The sequence below is a fragment of the Schistocerca serialis genome, chromosome 8 (genome assembly GCF_023864345.2).
Source record: "Schistocerca serialis cubense isolate TAMUIC-IGC-003099 chromosome 8, iqSchSeri2.2, whole genome shotgun sequence".
Lineage (NCBI taxonomy): Eukaryota > Metazoa > Arthropoda > Insecta > Orthoptera > Acrididae > Schistocerca > Schistocerca serialis.
In genome coordinates, this window is record NC_064645.1 from 602372557 (window position 1) to 602395735 (window position 23179).

Here is a 23179-nt window from a genome sequence, read left to right on the forward strand (position 1 = left end):
CAATAAATTTGTTTGGCTCTGAGCACTATGGGACTCAACATCTGAGGTATTCAGTCCCCTAGAACTTAGAACTACTTTAACCTAACTTAACCTAAGGACATCACACACATCCATGCCCGAGGCAGGATTCGAACCTGCGACCGTAGCAGTCACGCGGTTCCAGACTCAAGTGCCTAGAACCGCACGGCCACCGCGGCCGGCAATACATTTGTTTCACAACAGTGATCTCACACAATTTAGCGAGCTATTACTCAAGATAGCATCACTTTTTCTTAAACAATATGATCTACTTTTACACACAATACCACATGCGCACAACACTAATGTATTCTTTCCTGTCAAAAAATATTTCCTACAAGTTCTTACGAAATAATCAGGGTTCATACATTAGCAGAGAACGATTTCACCACATAAGATGCTGTTTGCACCATATTTAAAGATTATTCATAATCTATGTCGTATTTGTGATTTCTGGGTGGGATCTGGGTCACGAATACACAATTACTATCGCGAAAATTGACCATCAAGTTCATGTGTCCTTAATAGTTTGATTTAAAACTGCCGCTGCAATATCTCACTAAGATGGTAGCTAACATAAAGACAATCACTCACTGAATATGGTTCAGCAGTCGGTCACTCTAAAAAAATAATATATATTAAATCCTCTCTGTATCTTAACTATATGCATTAATATTTACAAGTATTTCTCCATCTTAATCACTCATTATTCAGCATTTTACCAATAAACCGCGCTGTAGATCAATAGCGCTAATGGCTGCGCTCCATTGTAGCTGAACAGAAAACTTAACTTTATACAGGACGAGATTCATATTAAAATAAAAATTCAGACACACGTATTGATTACAGTTACACAGAAACCCTATTTTTCAAATATTACTTAACAACATAATACAGTTTCTTACAGACCTTAGCGCTACAAGACATCAATCGCATCCGATCATTATGACAGTTCGAACAAGAAGGATGATTCCAGAAGAATCATACATAAGAAAAGATGAAGATTTCCGTTATCTTTTTCCATGAGTTTTGTCTGAGATATAATTTCCACGTAAAATTAAATAATGTCATTGACGATATTTATTTATTATTATTATTTTATTAACGTCACGAGAATGTTCGCTCAAATTCCACACACAATACTGTCATGAATATTGTTCTTAATAAAATATAGTCTTGGATATTAACAACCTCTCCTTTTAGACATGTATGTATAATATTTTTTAGTATGTTGTTTAGATTTTAACTAACGAGATATGTTGGGCTATCTATGCTATTCACCACAAGGTGGATAGGAACTAATGGTTTATGTGTTTTGGGTTGTCCATGTAGACTTAGTGGTCAAGACAAACTATACGATAAGAAATTCCAGATCATTAGCAAAAAAACAACAAGACATAAAAATACCAAAAAATGGAAAATTTATATCCTTTGATATAACAAACCTCTACACTAACATACCACTCAACGAAACAATAACCATAATTGAAAATAATTTACTACAATATAAGAAAACTTCAGTAATGGACACTAAAGAAATTATAGAATTATTCAAATTGATACTACATCAAAATTACTTCCTGTTCAATGAAAATTCTACATACAAACTGAGGGAGTTACCATGGGATGCAGCATTGCAGGAACTATAACAGATGTATTCTTAAATTCCATTAGAAGAAAAACTTTTCAAAAACACAAATCCATTATTTAAAAAATTGTATATTACTATAGATATGTTGATGACACCCTAATGCTACCTGATGGAAATATCACAGACATCCAGCTAATACACAGTGCACTAAATGCACTACATCCAAAAATGAAATTTACGATGGAACTAGAAAACAACAAAGCGAAAAAGTTTCTAGACCTTACCATAAAAAATGTTGAAAATACACACAAATTCGATATATTCCGAAAATCTACCACAACAGATAACATTATACATGCTACTTTGCGCCACCCAAAAGCACATAAATATGCCTACTTTCATGCCATGATCAGCAGGATGATAAACCTCCCATTAGAACAAGAATCAATACATAAAGAAATAAAAATTTTTAAATATGTGGCACTACAGAATGGTTATAGCCCAAAATTGGTTCAACAGATATATGACAAAAATACCACACCATTAAAATCAAAAATACATAATGAAATAACACTTCAGGGAGAAACACAAACCAAACAGAAATTCACATATATACCAACACCATACATAGGCAACATATCAAACACACTAAACACAATGTTAAAGAAAACAAACGTACGCCTCGTATACCACACTAAAGAAAAATTAAAAATTAGATCTGGAAAAGTTAAATTACGAATATACTCGTATCTAGGTATACACAAAATTCATTGTAAAGATTGTGATAAGTTCTATATAGGTCAGACAGACCGGAACTTTAATGTCAGATACACTCTAGAAACACTGAAACCTTTCAACCTTCTTTCAACACCTACAGATAGAACAATGTAGAAAAAGCAATCCAAATTTTGCATATAACACCTAAAGGTCGCTTACTCAATATTCTGGAAGAGGTCGAAATCTACACACATGCACACAAATATCCACAACAAATTCTCAACGAGCAATTAGATCTAAAACATAAACACTATATAGAAAACTTTATTCAAATCATCGATCATGAAAACGGATAAACAATCAAAGACATAAGCTAAGCCAAACCAATAACACATTCACAGATAGAAATAAACAACAGGGTAACTAAGGGAACTCGATAAGTAACTGCTCTAATGTAAACTTATAACATCGTTGGTTAAACGTCAAAAAAAAAAAAAAATTGTCAGTCACCACAAATAAAATTCAGGCTGTAACTGCCAACAAATATTACCTATGAAAGCTACACCATAAAATAGCTTTAAAAAACGTAAGAAAAACGCTTGAGTGACTAACCAGCGATGTTATAGGTAAGTTAAGAATTCCATAAATGTATGGTTGTCAATCTCATGTATGGCAAGTAGGCTACCATCTGCCCTAGAAAACAGTATATAATAAAACCATTACTTTCAGTTCTCCTGATGATGGCAATAGTGCCGACACAGGCCTGTCGTGATTAAATAAACATCTCAAAATAGAAGCAGCTTCTTGGACTAAATTCATAATATCTTTACACGACTTATATCGAGCTGTGGACCCATTGGAAACGAAATTCTTTTTTCTCCATTTCTATCCACTCCCTCATCATTAGTTATACGATCTGTTCATCCCATTTTCGGCATTCTTCTGTAGCATCCCATTTCAAAAGCATCTATTTCCTTCTTGTCAGAACTATTCATTGTGTATGTTCCATTTCTTGTGCAAGGATACACTCAATACAGATAGTTTAATAACAGATTGCCTAACACTTTTCTTATTGTCAGTCTGCATTTTATATCCTCTCTCCTTTGGCCATCGTCAATTACTTTGCCCCTAATAGCCGAAGTAATGTAATATTTTTAGTGTCACATACCCTAATGAAATTCAGTCTGAATCACCGAATTTAATTCGACAACACTACATCACTTTTCTTTCTTTGCTTTCGTAGATGTTCATTTTACAACCTCTTTTCAAGACACTATCTATGTCACAAGTTTGTTTGCGTGGCCATCCTCCGCAGCAAGTACAGAAATATTTTTTTTTGTGAACAAAACCGCCTTTTCTTGCTGCGACTTAATGCACTTTTCCCAGACGCATTTCACCTTCTTCTTGTCTGAGGCGTCTCAGAGCGTTCCCATTTTCAAGAAGGGTCATAAATCAGATGCGAATAATTATAGGCCTATTTCGCTTACGTCAATCTGTTGTAGAATAATGGAACATGTTTTGTGTTCTCGTATTATGACGTTCTTAGATAATACAAATCTCCTTCATCATAACCAACATGGATTCCGCAAATAGAGATCATGTGAAACTCAGCTCGCCCTATTTGCCCAAGAAATTCACAGTGCCGTAGACACTGGCGAGCAGATTGATGCCGTATTCCTGGACTTCAGGAAGGCATTTGATACGGTTCCGCACTTACGTTTAGTGAAAAAAATACGAGCTTACGGAATATCGGACCAGGTTTGTGATTGGATTCAGGATTTCCTAGAAGAAAGAACACAACATGTCATTCTTAACGGTTCAAAATCTGCAGATGTAGAGGTAATTTCGGGAGTACCGCAGGGAAGCGTGATAGGACCTTTATTGTTTACAATATACATAAATGACTTAGTTGACAACATCGGTAGCTCCGTGAGGCTATTTGCAGATGACACGGTTGTCTACAAGAAAGTAGCAACATCAGAAGACTCGTACGTACTCCAGGAGGACCTGCAGAGGATTAATGCATGGTGCGACAGCTGGCAGCTTTCCCTAAACGTAGATAAATGTAATATAATGCGCACACATAGGGGCAGAAATCCATTCCAGTACGATTATGCCATAGGTGGTAAATCATTGGAAGCGGTAACGACCGTAAAATACTTAGGAGTTACTATCCGGAGCGATCTGAAGTGGAATGATCACATAAAACAAATAGTGGGAAAAGCAGGCGCCAGGTTGAGATTCATAGGAAGAATTCTAAGAAAATGTGACTCATCGACGAAAGAAGTAGCTTACAAAACGCTTGTTCGTCCGATTCTTGAGTATTGCTCATCAGTATGGGACCCTTACCAGGTTGGATTAATAGAAGAGATAGACATGATCCAGCGAAAAGCAGCGCGATTCGTCATGGGGACATTTAGTCAGCGCGAGAGCGTTACGGAGATGCTGAACAAGCTCCAGTGGCGGACACTTCAAGAAAGGCGTTACGCAATACGGAGAGGTTTATTATCGAAATTACGAGAGAGCACATTCCGGGAAGAGATGGGCAACATATTACTACCGCCCACATATATCTCGCGTAATGATCACAACGAAAAGATCCGAGAAATTAGAGCAAATACGGAGACTTACAAGCAGTCGTTCTTCCCACGCACAATTCGTGAATGGAACAGGGAAGGGGGGATCAGATAGTGGTACAATAAGTACCCTCCGCCACACACCGTAAGGTGGCTCGCGGAGTATAGATGTAGATGTAGATGTAGATAACGATACTATTTTCTTATTTTTAGATTATCAATCAGTTCAAGTCGTTTTTTTTTTCTTTTTTTCAAATAAGTAATTACTACCAGTTTGTTGGCATCTGCGTTTCCTCTCGTCTCGTTTGGAGATCGCACTACCTCTTCATTTCTGAAATATACGCACAATTTTATATTCTGAATTTTTTATTTCACTCTGTTCACCAAGTTTCTCCTTCTTCTTCGTGGTGCACTGTTATTCTTTTGCCGCTAGTTATAGCTATTTGTTCGTAAACTGTGCTTTTAAAGACGTAAATATTTTGTGTTCGTTATGTGCATCCTCGTGTCCGGTTTGTTTACTTAAATACTGACAAACTAGCGAAGTACATGTTGTCTCTCTCTCGCTCGCTCTCCCTCTCTCGGTGTGTGCGCGTGTGTGTGTGTGCTTGTGTGTGTGTTTGTGGGGACTGGAAGGGGAGTTGATGGGTTGAGATGTAGAGTGTGGAATATAAGCGTAATAGCTGTTACACAGTGGTTGAAATCTTCGCCGAGAACCTTATTTGAGTTTTGGTTTAAATGTTCTGTGGTGGGGTGCATGGTTAAGAGAGTGAAAAGGTTTTTGTGGTATTATTATTATCCTTTGAACTGTTTTTCCATTATTTTATCTTTGAGTGTAAACAATGAATTGTTTGGCATGTGTACCTGATCATTCAACAGGGTTTATTTTCTGCTTTGGTTTTCTGGATGTGGTAATTTTCTTGCTGGGTTAGGAGGTGTTTTTATTGTTGATTCCAATTGTTTTCATGTCTTCCCCTAGTGTTTAGTTCATGGTTATGTTCTCTTAGGTGTTCTGCAAATGTGCAGTGGCTTGTCCCATACTTCCAGGCTCTCATGTTTTCTTTGTATCTGACCTCATATGTTCTACCTGTTTGTCCTGTGTATCTGCCATCACAACTGTAACCCCATGGTTGATATATGCCTACTTTCTGGTAAATCTACCTGTTTATTGTCAGTTTTGGGGTGTATTTTTGTACAGAATTGTCCATTGTGTATGCTATGTTTATTCCCTGCCTTTTGAAAATGTTTGTGAGTTTTAGTTTGTATGTCATTGTGTACCATCTTGTGTTTTCTTTCATATTTTTCTCATTATTCTGTGTAGTTCTTGTGGTACTGAGTGTTTGTGTTTGGTTTTGATGCGTTGTTGTCTATGGCCTGGTGCTTTCTGCTTTCATTTAACTTTTAATTTCGTTTAGCTTTGTGACTATGTTACTATCGTAACCATTGTTTTGTTCCATCTGCATTATTATGTCATGTTCTTTTTGGCAGTTTTCTTTGGTGAGTGGCACTGCATTGAATCTATGGAACGAATGTCGAAGTGATGCTTGCTTTTGTGAGTGTGGGTGATTTGAGGATTGGGGAATGATAATGCCCGTTGCGGTAAGTTTACGGTAAATTTAAAAAATATGCTTATTGTTTTGGTTCAAATGGCTGTGAGCACTATGGGACTTAAGATCTGAGGTCATATGGCCCCTAGAACTTAGAACTTAGAACTACTTAAAGCGAACTAACCTGAGGACATCACACTCATCCGTGCCCGAGGCAGGACTCGAACCTGCGACCGTAGCAGTCGCGCGGTTCCGGACTGAAGCATCTAGAAGCGCTCGGCCACCTCGGCCTGCTCTTATTGTTTTGTCCTTTGATTGTTATATCTAGAAAACTAGTTTGGTTATTCTGTTCCCTTTCAATAGCTGATTTTATATTTTTATGTACCTTGTTGATGTCAGTACACAGTTTTTCGATTTTTGATTGTGGTTTGTCTATTAAGCAAAGGATGTCATCTATATACCCGAACCAATATAATATGTTGTATCCTTGCCGGCTGGGGTGGCCGAGCGGTTCTACGCGCTACAGTCTGGAGCCGCGAGACCGCTACGGTTGCAGGTTCGAATCCTGCCTCGGGTATGGATGTGTATGATGTCCTTAGGTTAGTTAGGTTTAAGTAATTCTAAGTTCTAGGGGACTGATGACCTCAGATGTTAAGTCCTATAGCGCTCAGAGCCATTTGAACCATTTGTTGTATCTTTTTCTCTATTTTTGTGGTGTGGTCATGTTACACGCATGGGAGAAGCAAGGTTACCCAAGAGACTCATGGGTTCAACAGTAGAGGGTAGGAGGAGTCGGGGCAGACCAAGGAGAAGGTACCTGGATTCGGTTAAGAATGATTTTGAAGTAATAGGCTTAACATCAGAAGAGGCACCAATGTTAGCACTGAATAGGAGATCATGGAGGAATTTTATAAGGGGGACTATGCTCCAGACTGGACGCTGAAAGGCATAATCAGTCTTAAATGATGATGATGATGATGGTGATGAATGATCTTACGATTTTCCTCTCTAATTGCATGCAGTGAAAAGTCGCTATTCCTTCACACGCGGACTTCCCACGCAGCGTCTCTCGTCACCCGGGTGGTCCGGTGACAGACGGGCACTGCTGATCTGGAAAGGGTTAAGCCGACGGGTGTGAGGAAGTCGAGTGAATGGTTTGCAGACGCCGACATTGTCAAAAGACACGCCCGGAGGGGTCTGAAGTAGCGGCTGGGCTAGAGGTTCCGTTACTTCGCAGAAACTTAGCGAAAACACTTTCTGGCGGGCTACCAGCGAGGCGTGAGAATGACTTGTGTACCCAGGCAGTTGTGGCGGAAAATTCCCGCGCTTTCTGCAAAATAGTAACTGTGATTGGCTTGCTCATGGCATAGCTCCGTGACGTAGCAAAATCAGCGCAGAAATTGGCGCCAAGAATCTCCATTGGTGGAATGGTAGTGCTCCGGCAATAGAGTGGAATTTTCCGCCGGTTTTCGAGTTGCTGATTGGAGCGTTTAACCACGGCCACTGTCGTGGGGGCGGGAATGTTGTGTGTTCAGCCTGTACGGGTGCTCCAGGTAGTCGGCTCTCGCCTTTCGGTCGAGGACGTCGAAGCAACCAGCCATCGCCTCCGGTACGCCAAATCGTGTTCTTGCAGTTAAGAAGACAGATTGGTAATGTATGTCCACAGCACCGGCAGACAGGGATTTTCCTAGGTGATAATCAGAGCTCAACAGAGCGCGCCTGTTCGTCTTTTTCTAACTTTGTTCTGTCTTGGGTAGCAGCAATTAATGTTGGGTTGGCTATGTGTTTTCTCTTAAGATTTGAGTTGCAAGGAATTGGCTCCACATACCACTTCGTCATAATCCTCACAATCTAGTTTAGGGACAACTTCACATTCACAGCGTTTGTTTGCGTATCCAATTTGAGCCAATTTGATGTATTGTAAATGTTTCATGTGTTTTTGTTTATTATTTTGTGTTTAGTCTTAATAAATCATATTGTTATTTTGGACAGAACTTTCATTCTGTTAATCGGTAGAGCAACCCTATCATTCCTCACTATGTTAATGAAACCTTCGTTTATTTAACTTATTTATCAAATTAAATTATTGCAGGTGCCAAACACTCTTCTACTCCACTTGCAGGGTTGATTAGAGTCAGTTCGCGTATTTTTTTTAATTCTCGTGCAACAGCAAAAGTCGGAGTTAGAATAGGGATGGCTTAGAGCATCATTTACATATGTAGATTCTAGAAGAATTTAGTGTTAAATACACTGCTAGCCCCGGCACCTCGCAAGTGTAGTTTACAAATATATTTGCTAAGGTTCCTAAAACTGGGGAAGCAATTGGTAATCCATTCGATAGCGTGACGTTTCGTCACGCATTCGTATTGTGCATCATGGAGAGGTTTACAGAAATCTCGAGTCAGGCAACGTATTACTTCCTCCTTCATACGTACTGGAAAATAATCACGGCGATAAAATTCGGAGAAATCAGAGGTAATACAGAGGCTTACCGACAGTCATTGTTCCCACACGCCAGTTGTCAACGGAACTGGGAAGAGGGAGTCATCAGTGATACCAAAAGTACCCTCCGCCACTTACCGGCAGGTGGCTTGCAGAGTAATGATGTAGATGTAGAGATAAGTTTACACACAGAATCCAGTTTATTTTTTTCATCAGGCCATTAGCTTTCCGACTTGTTCGATGCTGCCTCCGGCCCTTTCGGCCGTGTGTGTGTATCTGATCGTACCTGTTGTATCCAGCACTCAACACGGTCTGCTCTACCTGATCCAGCGATCGATCAGAGTACAGTATTCCCGCAGCACCAGCTACGGCCAGCCAGTCTCGAGCAGGGGACGCCAGACGCAGCACGCGGATGCTGTGGGGAGTGGCGAGGGGTCGCCCACGCGCGGAGATGGCCGCTTCCGCGGTCACACGGAACCGGTCACACCGACGGCGCGCTTGTTACTGTCTCTATTTGCATACCCGGCCCGTTAGCCGCCTTCGTGAATTATTGCACTTCAGTCTAACGCGCTCCATCAGCCGGCGAAAGCGCGCCGTGCCTTCCCTCCTTAATGGACGAGACGCGGCTCTGGGCGCTCGAAATCAACGCGCCACGGGAATTCCTCCCGCCTCCTGCATCTCATTACAGACAACTGCGTAAACAGCTGAGTTCGGTCATCTCACTGGTGCACTATCGCTGGCCACACAGCATGTCAGTACCGACTGACTTCATCTGGCTAGCTGTTACCATGTTGGCAAGGGGGACACAACTCGTAATTTGCAATTATAAGGTGCATGCACTTACGAGGGACGTTCGATAAGTAACACAGCACTTTATTTTGAAGCTGGTAGGTTTCACTCAGCATTACAACACACCATATTATTCCCCGCCCTTCTGGCTACAAAATCCTATGTTTTCAACATAACCTCCGATCAGCACGACGACCTTACCGCCACCTTACTTGGAAGGCCTGTGTGCCCGATTGGTACACTCTGCTGATCGACGTCGCAACATCCCCATTACCCATGCTTACCGCACAGTGATCTCTCACTGGGCCAAACAGATGGAAGACGCGAGATTCGGGCTGTAGGGTGGATGAACAAGAACAGTCCAGCGAAGTTTTATGAGGAGCTCTCGGCTGCACATACTTGTGAAGGGACGTTCGAGAAGTAACACAGCACTTTATTTTGAAGCTGGTAGGTTTCATTCAGCATTACAACACACCATATTATTCCCCGCCCTTCTGGCTACAAAATCCTATTTTTTCAGCATAACCTCCGATCTGCACAACGACCTTACCGCCACCTTACTTGGAAGGCCTGTGTTCCCGCTTGGTACACTCTGCTGATCGACGTCGCAACATCCCCATTACCCATGCTTACCGCAGAGTGATCTCTCACTGGGCCAAACAGATGGAAGACGCGAGATTCGGGCTGTATGGTGGATGAACAAGAACAGTCCAGCGAAGTTTTATGAGGAGCTCTCGGCTGCACATACTTGTGAAGGGACGTTCGATAAGTAACACAGCACTTTATTTTGAAGCTGGTAGGTTTCATTCAGCATTACAACGCACCATATTATTCCCCGCCCTTCTGGCTACAAAATCCTATTTTTTCAGCATAACCTCCTATCAGCACCACGACATTACCGCCACCTTACTTGGAAGGTCTGTGTGCCCGATTGGTACACTCTGCTGATCGACGTCGCAACATCCCCATTACCCATGCTTCCCGCAGAGTGATCTCTCACTGGGCCAAACAGATGGAAGACGCGAGATTCGGACTGTAGGGTGGATGAACAAGAACAGTCCAGCGAAGTTTTATGAGGAGCTCTCGGCTGCACATACTTGCGAAGGGACGTTCGATAAGTAACACAGCACTTTATTTTGAAGCTGGTAGGTTTCATTCAGCATTACAACACACCATATTATTCCCCGCCCTTCTGGCTACAAAATCCTATTTTTTCAGCATAACCTCCGATCAGCACCACGACCTTACCGCCACCTTACTTGGAAGGCCTGTGTGCCCGATTGGTACACTCTGCTGATCGACGTCGCAACATCCCCATTACCCATGCTTACCGCAGAGTGATCTCTCACTGGGCCAAACAGATGGAAGACGCGAGATCCGGACTGTAGGGTGGATGAACAAGAACAGTCCAGCGAAGTTTTATGAGGAAATGGTTCAAATGGCTCTGAGCACTATGGGACTTAACAGCTATGGTCATCAGTCCCCTAGAACTTAGAACTACTTAAACCTAACTAACCTAAGGACATCACACACATCCATGCCCGAGGCAGGTTTCGAACCTGCGACCGTAGCGATCGCGCAGTTCCAGACTGTAGCGCCTAGAGCCGCTCGGCCACCCCGGCCGGCTGTGCAGAAAGCTTGCTGATCGAATTACTTCATTTGGATCTAAACCAGTACATTAACTTTCTTCGCCCCTTTCTCAGTGTTCTGTTACACTGGATTAAAACATTTCAATGTTTTTGACAGTAAGTAGCTGACGCTTTGACCTCAATAGCTCCTAACATACGGAGAAAATCCGTTCGACATCTGCAGAAAGCAATGAAGCGTATCGTGCCAGTGGCTGTGAAGGAAGTTCAGTCAAAGCTACAAAGTTTTTCACATCTGGATTGTTCTTCAAATTTAATTCGATTTCGTCTTTCGTAAACAAAATAAGGATGTCTCTGACACTCATCGACTTCTGCCACTCTTCCTCCTTCTCCGTATACGAAGGACATTTCATACATACTGGACAGGTTGGCACTACTTTGGACTGACTGATGTAACAACAATGAAAATTACGTCACATGTAATTGGGAACCTGGGGAAGAATCACGTGTTTTGCTTTTTCGCTGTGCACTCTAACCGAAAATTACCGAGAGATAGACCCTACAGAGGCCTCTGGTGCTGTAAGTGTTGAAGAACAGACGTCGTGCATCAAGATTGAAACTTTACGCGGTAAAAATCTGACAGAAATCGACTGTGTGTTATGCGAAGTTTGTAAAATGGTTCAAATGGCTCTGAGCACTATGGGACTCAACTGCTGTGGTCATAAGTCCCCTAGAACTTAGAACTACTAAAACCTAACTAACCTAAGGACATCACACAACACCCAGTCATCACGGGGCAGAGAAAATCCCTGACCCCGCCGGGAATCGAACCCGGGAACCCGGGCGTGGGAAGGGAGAACGCTACCGCACGACCACGAGCTGCGGGCTTTTATGAGGAGCTCTCGGCTGCACATACTTGGGAGAGGACTTTGCAAGGAGAAGAAGGAGAAGTTCGTTCGTATCTTTGTGACGACGAACACGCTGAAGGCGTTTCTTCAGTTTCCTGAGGGTAGCGCAGTGTACTTCAGTATTGATTGTTCCACGATAAGGGAGGCCATCAAACACAATAACCTCTTCAGCGTCCCAGAAGACCGTCGCCGTATCTTTACCGGCGGGACGATACGGCTTCGAAGTTTTCCTTCGGAGAAGCGGTGTTGTGGCACCACACAATGCATTGCAGTTTTTCTTCCAGTTCGAAGTAACGAAGCCATGTTTCATCGTCTCTGACAATGTTCGAAAAAAAATCGGTACGATCAACCCCGTTGATTCCACACAGATGATCCTTCGTTGCTGTTTAAAGTCTTGTGTCAGGAGACGAGGAATCCTGGGACACACACAGTGCCGACATTTTGGCCGAGCGGTTCTAGGCGCTTCAGTCTGGAACCATGCGACCGCTACGGTCGCAGGTTCGATTCCTGCCTCGGGCATGGATGTGTGTGATGTCCCTAGGTTAGTTAGGTTTAAGTAGTTCTAAGTCTAGGGGACTGATGACCTCATATCTTAAGTCCCATAGTGCTTAGAGCCATTTGAACCATTTAATACACTCCGTTCAGTATTCCAAATGGTGGACGAGTGTGTCAGGGCTACCAACAAAGACGTCCAGTTGAGCAGCAAGGTATTTGATTGCGATTCGTGGATTTCTCGAATGCGGTGGTCTCGTGGTTCTAGGCGCTCAGTCCGGAACCGCGCGACTGCTACGGTCGCAGGTTCGAATCCTGCCTCGGGCATGGATGTGTGTGATGTCCTTAGGTTAGTTATGTTTAAGTAGTTCTAAGTTCTAGGGGACTGATGACCACAGATGTTAAGTCCCATAGTGCTCAGAGCCATTTTTTTTTATTTCTCGAATGAGAGAATTCGCAAGTTCCAACGTTGCAGGGGTCACAGCTGTGTGTGGTCGGCGGGCATGCTTGAGATCGGAAAGGATTACCTAATTTGTTGCGATCGTATCAGACGCCCAACGACTCACCGTGCTTTTGTTCACTGCGAGGTATCGGCTGACATGCTGCAAGCGCCCATGAGTATCTCAGACGCTCTGGTTACTCCTCAAAAGAAACTCACCGACAGCTGTCTGCTTGCGACGCATCTCCGTTACAGACGCCATTTTGAAGCCTATACAGGGTGTTACAAAAAGCTACGGCCAAACTTTCAGGAAACATTCCTCACACACAAATAAAGAAAATATGTTACGTGGACATGTGTCCGGAAACGCTTAATTTCCATGTTAGAGCTCATTTTAGTTTCGTCAGTATGTTATTCCACCTACGCTCAATGGAGCACGTTATCATGATTTCATACGGGATACTCTACCTGTGCTCCTAGAACATGTGCCTTTACAAGTACGACACAACATGTGGTTCATACACGATGCAGCTCCTGCACATTTCAGTCGAAGTGTTCGTACGCTTCTGAACAACAGATTCGGTGACCGATGGATTGGCGGACCAATTCCATGGCCTCCACGCTCTCCTGACCTCAACCCTCTTGACTTTCATTTATGGGGGTGTTTGAAAGCTCTTGTCTACGCAACCCCGGTACCAAATGTAGAGACTCTTCGTGCTCGTATTGTGGACGGCTGTGATACAATACGCCATCCTCCAGGGCTGCATCAGCGCATCAGGGATTCCATGCGACGGAGGGTGGATGCATATATCGTCACTAACGGAGGACATTTTGAACATTTCCTGTTTACAAAGTGTTTGAAGTCACGCTGATACGTTCCGTTGCTGTGTGTTTCCATTCCATGATTAATGTGATTTGAAGAGAAATAATAAAATGAGCTCTAACATGGAAAGTAAGCGTTTCCGGACACATGTCCACATAACATAATTTCTTTCTTTGTGTGTGAGGAATGTTTCCTGAAAGTTTGGCCGTACCTTTTAGTAACACCCTGTATATAGCAGTACCACCTATCGGAATTTCATGAAATTGTAGCTGCTGGCGTGGGAATATTCCATAAATGTCGAACAAAAAATTCCGCATTTTTTCGACCGAAACTAGCCGAGAAAGAAAATGTGTTGCATTACTGATTGAACGCCTCTCGTAACTGTTGACATTCAATAATCAGGGCATGTTCGAGTTCCACTAACTGACGCGTCCTGCTGTTACTGGTTCCTAACGGATAACACGATGTACCCTGACTCATTTTCGACTGGTGGGTCCGCCTCTCGTGATATCTATTGGTGAATCCGTATTATATACGGCTGTCCAGATACACGGCTTTTGTTTGACAGCCGTATATAATACACGATTTACGACCTCTTCAGCTATTTGCTTCTGCATTAAGTGAATGACTTTGATAGAAACACTGTCGCTACGTTTTCAGATGTTCTTTTTTCTCCATAACTGCTTCTGCCGTTGCTTATTATACTGAGTCTGTGAAGATAATTTTGATAAATTCGTGTTCCGGCGTCATACAGTTCAACCCCTATGAAGGAATTAGGCTACTCATTTTGCACGTTCCCTAACCTCTCGTAATACAATGAAGAACCAAAGAAACTGGTACACCTGCCTACTATTGTGTAGCGCCTCCGCGAGCATGCAGAATTGCCGCAACACGACGTGGCATGTATTCGACTAATGTCTGAAGTAGTGCTGGAGGGAACTGACATCATGAATCCTGCACGGCTGTCCATAAATCCGTAAGAATACGAGGGGGTGGAAATCTCTTCTGAACACCACGTTGCAAGGCATCCCAGATGCGCACAATAATGTCCATGTCTGGCGAGTTTGGTGACCAGAGGAAGGGTATAAACTCAAAAGAGTGGTCCTGGAGCCACTCTGTAGCAGGTCAGGACGTGTGGAGGATCGCACTGTCCTGCTAGAATTGCCCAACTCCGTCGGAATGCATAATGGTCGTGAACGGATGCAGGTAATCAGATAGGATGCTTACGTACATGTCACCGTCAGAGTCGTATTTTTACGTGCCAGGGGTCCCATATGATTCCAACTGCACGTGCCCCATACGATTACAGTGGCTCTACCAGCTCGAACAGTCCCCTGCTGACATGCAGGATCCACGGATTCAAGAGGTTGTCTCCATACCCTTACATGTCCATCGGTTCGTGTTTCCAGTCATCAACAGTCCAATGTCAGTGTTGACGGCCCCAGGCGAAGCGTAAACCATTGCATAGTGCAGCCTTGGGTTCCGAAAGCCCATATCGATGATGTTTCCTTGAATAGTTCGCGCGCTGACACTTATTGATGGCCCAGAATTGAAATCTGCAGCAATTTGCGGAAGGGTTACACTTCTGTGGCGTTGAGTGGTTCTCTTCAGTCGGCTTTGGTTCCATTCTTGCAGGATCTTTTTCCGGCCGCGGCGACGTCGGAGATTTGATGTTTTACCGGACTGCTAATATTCACGGTACACTCGTGAAATGGTCGCATGGGAAAACCTCCACTTTATCACTACCTCGGAGATGCTGTGTCCCATCGCTCGAGCGCCGACTATAACACCTCGCTCAAACTCACTAAAACCTTGATAACCTGTCATTGTAGCAGCAGTAATCGATCTAACAACTACGCCAGACACTTGTTGTCTTATACAGGCGTTTCCGACCGCAGCGCCGTATTCTGTCTGTTTACATATCTCTGTGTTTGAATACGCATGGCTATACCAGTTTCTTTGGTGCTTTAGTGTATATTACATACTATTCGTCTTTTGCTGTCACAAATTAATCGCACGTCCGTACTTTTAGCCCTTTCTAGTCAGGTATTAGTTTACCAGTTATTTCTCTTACTTTTCAAAAACAGCCCTTTTTTCCCGGCAGTATTAGTAACTGATAAGATTTTCACTCTGCAGCGGAGTGTGCACTGATATGATACATCCTGCAGATTGAAACTGTGTGCCGAACCGAGATTCGCACTCGGGACCTTTGCCTTTCGCGGGCAAGTGCTCTACCGACTCTTTCTTTTGTAATATTTCTTTAATTTTATATACACTCCTGGAAATGGAAAAAAGAACACATTGACACCGGTGTGTCAGACCCACCATACTTGCTCCGGACACTGCGAGAGGGCTGTACAAGCAATGATCACACGCACGGCACAGCGGACACACCAGGAACCACGGTGTTGGCCGTCGAATGGCGCTAGCTGCGCAGCATTTGTGCACCGCCGCCGTCAGTGTCAGCCAGTTTGCCGTGGCATACGGAGCTCCATCGCAGTCTTTAACACTGGTAGCATGCCGCGACAGCGTGGACGTGAACCGTATGTGCAGTTGACGGACTTTGAGCGAGGGCGTATAGTGGGCATGCGGGAGGCCGGGTGGACGTACCGCCGAATTGCTCAACACGTGGGGCGTGAGGTCTCCACAGTACATCGATGTTGTCGCCAGTGGTCGGCGGAAGGTGCACTTGCCCGTCGACCTGGGACCGGACCGCAGCGACGCACGGATGCACGCCAAGACCGTAGGATCCTACGCAGTGCCGTTGGGGACCGCACCGCCACTTCCCAGCAAATTAGGGACACTGTTGCTCCTGGGGTATCGGCGAGGACCATTCGCAACCGTCTCCATGAAGCTGGGCTACGGTCCCGCACACCGTTAGGCCGTCTTCCGCTCACGCCCCAACATCGTGCAGCCCGCCTCCAGTGGTGTCGCGACAGGCGTGAATGGAGGGACGAATGGAGACGTGTCGTCTTCAGCGATGAGAGTCGCTTCTGCCTTGTTGCCAATGATGGTCGTATGCGTGTTTGGCGCCGTGCAGGTGAGCGCCACAATCAGGACTGCATACGACCGAGGCACACAGGGCCAACACCCGGCATCATGGTGTGGGGAGCGATCTCCTACACTGGCCATACACCACTGGTGATCGTCGAGGGGACACTGAATAGTGCACGGTACATCCAAACCGTCATCGAACCCATCGTTCTACCATTCCTAGACTGGCAAGGGAACTTGCTGTTCCAACAGGACAATGCACGTCCGCATGTATCCCGTGCCACCCAACGTTCTCTAGAAGGTGTAAGTCAACTACCCTGGCCAGCAAGATCTCCGGATCTGTCCCCCATTGAGCATGTTTGGGACTGGATGAAGCGTCGTCTCACGCGGTCTGCACGTCCAGCACGAACGTTGGTCCAACTGAGGCGCCAGGTGGAAATGGCATGGCAAGCCGTTCCACAGGACTACATCCAGCATCTCTACGATCGTCTCCATGGGAGAATAGCAGCCTGCATTGCTGCGAAAGGTGGATATACACTGTACTAGTGCCGACATTGTGCATGCTCTGTTGCCTGTGTCTATGTGCCTGTGGTTCTGTCAGTGTGATCATGTGATGTATCTGACCCCAGGAATGTGTCAATAAAGTTTCCCCTTCCTGGGACAATGAATTCACGGTGTTCCTATTTCAATTTCCAGGTGTGTAGTCAGGTGCGGGATTCGAACTCTTTTTTTTTGGGATAGTGGACCGGTTTGGGCTCGGGGGGCAAAGTGGGCAGGGACGAAACCCGAGGCCTGGCCACAGTGTCCTCCTCACCACCACCGAGCCTGCGTTGCTTAGGGAAATGGGAGACACAGGAATCAACAGAAGTGGATGGCGTTGTTGTTATTTATTTACTTGCGTTGTGTTTTTGTAATATTCACTATTATCTTGAAATTATGTGGAACACATCGGGGATATACAGGTAAAGAAAAAGAAAAGAAAAGGGAAAAGCAAAAAGAAATAAAATCCACGCAATCTGCGACGCGCTCTCCCATCTGCGGAGGTCAGAAGTAGAATCGATCGTTGGCAGCTTAAACTCAGCTACCGCCGGGGGAGGAGGGGTAGGTGCCCTCTGAGTCAGGCACCCCCCAACTTAGTAGAGGTCTAACAAAGACCGCTCGAAGATAGTTATCAAATAATGTCCGGTAATGTGGTGTGTTTTCGAGAGCTGCACGGGCTGTTCGTAAATAGGTCCAGAAGTCGAGGCGGGATTTAGGTTCCTCATGGAAGAGATAAACGACCGCCCACCCTTGGCCCACGTTATAGCATGACATTTGGCGGCAGGAAAATGTTTGTCCTCCGGGTATAGAAACATTCGAGGTTCGATTGTGTCTGGTGGCACCCGGAGATAGCATGCTGCAAACTGAGCTACCCAAGCACGACTCACGACCCGTTCTCCCAGCTTCCATTCTTCCAGTACCTCGTCTCTTACTCCGCTTCAGAGTGAAAATCTCATTCTGGAAACATCCCCCAGGCTGTGGAAAAACCATGTCTCCGCAATATTCTTTCTTCAAGGAGAGCTAGTTCTGAAAGGTTCGCAGAAGAGCTTCTGCGAAGTTTGGAAGGTAGGAGACGAGGCACTGGAAGAATTGAAGCTGTGAGGACGGGGCGTGAGTCGTGATTGGGTTGCTCAGTCGGCAGAGCACTTGCCCGCGAAAAGCGAAGCTTCCGAGTTCGAGTCTCGGTCCTGCACACAGTTTTAATCTGCCAGGAAGTTTCATTACTAACTGATATCTAACATTCACTAAATTTGCAGCGCTGTTTCCGAACGAGTGTGCTGGTGACTTGTTTCTCGTACTGGCTAGCAAGCAATTGACGTCAGCGATCAGTTTACAAGGTACTCGTGGTTGTCGAGTAATGCGTCAAACCTTTCCTCGAGAAATCCTGGAAGCTCCGTGCACCGGCGGTTTTCTGGCACGTGAGGCTGCCAGGGTGGCGCGGATTTGGCAATAGCGAGCTGGGGACTGCGGTCAGCGCCAGGGGCACGTGGGGGAATCACCGCGGCGCGCGGCTTCCTCCCTGACTGCGGTTTCCGCCTGTTGACCGCGGCCATCGCCATTCAGCAGAGCCTGCGGGCCACGTGGCAAGGCGCGACCGATACCTGTCGCCGCTGCTCAGCGTGATGCCAGGGCAGTGCGCGGCGGTGGGGAGTGGTGTTACAGCGTCGACGCGGAGGCGCTCGCCGTAGAAAAGCCGCAAGTCACGCTGACCAGTAGCCGAGCTCCTCAATGAAAGTCACGGTATTGCTGGCGGGAACTGTTTTAATTACTCGGTGCGCATACTTATAAGTCATGAAGTTGTTTTCGGGAGGAGATGATTTACAGCTTCTAGAAGTTTTCTGAAGATCGTGCTTTGCGCACATGTATTTGACACTTTATTGCAAAACCAGTTTCGGTCATAAATGGGACATTCTCAGGCATAATATGTCAGAATTAATATGTAGGTTTACACGGAGGTTACAGAAATGGGATTGCCATATGCACATATGCAGACGGCGGTGGTATCGGGTACACGAGGTATAAAGGGTCAATGCATTGACGGAGCTGCCATTTGTACTCAGGTGGGTCTTGTGATTGATTGACTGCACGACGGGAAACGACAGACTTTGAACGCGGAATGCTAGCTGAAGCTAGACGCTTTGGGTTGGCAGAAGAGCCAACACCGTGTTATGAATGGAGACCGAAATGCACGGGTTTTAGCTCACGCAGGCTGGCGTGAGGAGGGAAGAACTATACTGACGTGAGGTCTGAACATGACAAGGAATTAGAATTCAGAAAGCGGACGTAATTAGTTTGAAACTTAACTTTAATCCATTAATGATGAACGTCGCTCTTGACGGTACATGATTCACAAATTTATCTGTTCAGAATACGTACTTGAAGATGAATATGGCGCCTTGCTAGGTCGTAGCAAATGACGTAGCTGAAGGCTATGCTAAACTGTCGTCCCTGCAAATGAGAGCGTATGTAGGCAGTGAACCATCGCTAGCAAAGTAGGCTGTACAACTGGGGCGAGTGCTAGGGAGTCTCTCTAGACTAGACCTGCCGTGTGGCGGCGCTCGGTCTGCAATCACTGATAGTGGCGACACGCGGGTCCGACGTATACTAACGGACCGCGGCCGATTTAAAGGCTACCACCTAGCAAGTGTGGTGTCTGGCGGTAACACCACACATTCCATTTCGGAAATGTCCGCCCCTTGTAGCTGATTGGTCAGCGCGACGAAACGTGATACCTAACGGCTCGGGTTCGATTCCCGGCTGGGTCGGAGATTTTCTCCGCTCAGGGGCTGGGTGTTGTGTTGTCCCTATCATCATCATTTCATCTCCATCGACACGCAAGTCGTCGACGTGGTGTCAACTCGAAAGACTTGCATCAGGCGAACTGTCTACCAGACTGGAGGCCCTAGCCACAGGGCATTTTCATTTATTTCTGAAATCCTTAGGGCCGACCGGTGTAGCCAGCGGGTCCAGACGCTTAAGTCAGGAACCGCGCGACCGCTACGGTCGCAGGTTCGAATCCTGTCTCGGGCATGGATGTGTGTGATGTCCTTAGGTTAGTTAGGTTTAAGTAGTTCTAAGTTCTAGGGGACTGATGACCTCAGATGTTAAGTCCCATAGTGCTCAGAGCCATTTGAAATCTTAGGGAATTCAGTATTCCGAGATCCACAGTGTCAAGAGAGTGCCGAGAATACCAGATTTTATGCATTGCCTCCCACCATGAACGAGAACGACGCGTTTGGATAAAGTTGTCAGTGGTTCAAATGTCTCTAAGCACTATGAGCCTTAACATCTGAGGTCATCAGTCCCCTAGACTTAGAACTACGTAAACCTAACTAACCTAAGGACATCACACATCCATGCCCGAGGCAGGATTTGAACCTGCGGCCGTAGCAGCACCCCGGTTCCAGACTGAAGCGCCTCGAACCACTCGGCCACAACGGCCGGCAGTTGTCAGTGCTAAGAAACAAACAACACTGCGTGAAACAACCGCAGGAACCAATACGGGACGTACGACGAACGTATCCGTTAGGACGGTGCAGTGAAATTTATCGCTAATGGGCTATGGCAGCAGACGACCGACTCGAGTGCATTTAGCAACAGCACAACATCGCCTGCATCGCATCTCCTGAGCTCGGACCCTAGACGACTCGTAAACCGTGGCCTGGTCACATGATTCCCGATTTCAGTTGGTCAGAGCTGACAGCAGCGTTCGAGCGTGCCACAGACCCCACAAAGCAATGCACACAATTTGTCAACAAGGCCACTAAGCACGATGGTAGTGGCTCTGTTGAAACGGAGTCGATTGGTTCTTCTGGTCCAGCTGAAACGATCGTTGACCGTAAATGGCTTCGTCCCTGCGTGAACACCATTTACAGCCATTCAGGGACTCTATCTTCCCAAAAAACGATGAAATTTTTATGGATAGCAGTGAACCGCGTCGAAAATTCATGGGACGTAATCGAGAAATCAGTTCGTACGTAACATCCTGCATCGGCAACACTTGCACAATTATGGATGCCTATACAGGGTGGTCCATTGATAGTGACCGGGCCAAATATCACACGGAATAAGCATCAAACGAAAAAACTACAAAGAACGAAACACGTCTAGCGTGAAGAGGGAAACCAGATGGCGCTATGGTTGGCCCGCTGGATGGCGCTGCCCTTAGGTCAAACGGATGTCAACTGCGTTTTTTTATTACATATTCGTGTAGTACGTAAAGAAATATGAATGTTTTAGTTGGACCACTTTTTTCGCTTTGTGATAGATAGCAGAAGAGGTCGATATCGTGTTGATGTATGGCTATTGTTATCAAAATGCCCAACGGGCGTGTGCTATGTATGCTGCTCGGTATCCTGGACGACATCATCCAAGCGTCCGGACCGTTCGCCGGATAGTTACGTTATTTAAGGAAAGAGGAAGGCCGGTCAGTGTGACCGAGCGGTTCTAGGCACTACAGACTGGAACTGCTCGACCGCTATGGTCGCAGGTTCGACTCCTGCCTCGGGCATGGATGTGTGTGATGTCCTTAGGTTAGTTGGGTTTAAGTAGTTCTAAGTTCTAGGGCCCCCCCATGAACCACGGACCTTGCCATTGGTGGGGAGGCTTGCGTGCCTCAGCAATACAGGTAGCCGTACCGTAGGTGCAACCACAACGGAGGGGTATCTGTTGAGAGGCCAGACAAACGTGTGGTTCCTGAAGAGGGGCAGCAGCCTTTTCAGTAGTTGCAGGGGCAACAGTCTGGATGACTGACTGATCTGGCCTTGAAACACTAACCAAAACGGCCTTGCTGTGCTGGTACTGCGAACGGATGAAAGCAAGGGGAAACTACAGCCGTCATTTTTCCCGAGGGCATGCAGCTTTACTGTATGGTTAAATGATGATGGCGTCCTCTTGGGTAAAATATTCCGGAGGTAAAATAGTCCCACATTCGGATCTCCGGGCGGGGACTACTCAAGAGGATGTTATTATCAGGAGAAAGAAAACTGGCCTTCTACGGATCGGAGCGTGGAATGTCAGATCCCTTAATCGGGCAGGTAGGTTAGAAAATTTAAAAAGGGAAATGGATAGGTTAAAGTTAGATATAGTGGGAATTAGTGAAGTTCGGTGGCAGGAGGAACAAGACTTCTGGTCAGGTGACTACAGGGTTATAAACACAAAATCAAATAGGGGTAATGCAGGAGTAGGTTTAACCCTAGCATTACCAACGGGGGGGCCTCGTAGGCCCACTGACTCAGTTTTTCTATGTTGTATCCACACCCTTTGATATATGAACTTGAAAGCAAAGGTAATTGTTCGTTATTGAATGTACTATTGAGTCATTACAGAATTTCGGAATAAAAATGTAATTAAAATTCATTTACTTGATTTAATTCTCTGTGGGCCTTAGAAGCCCACCCGCTGGTAATAGCAAGGAAAGATTTACGAGGTTGAGTCTCTCGTTTCAAATTCTTACCATGAAACAAATTTTGGCATTGTTGCCTTCAGACATATTATTGTGAAGCGGACCATTGTTATTTTCAGTGTTTCTGCTGCTGTTGAACCAGCAACATGAGTAGACATCGTTTACGTGATAGTTCCATTGAAAGAGTGCTAGAAGAAGTTTTGAACGAATCAGATTTAGAGGAAAGTGAAGTGGATGATGATGTGGAAGAAATTAGAACTGATTCATCGTCTGAGAATGAAGATGAGGTTGAAGCCAATCCACCAGATGATAATGA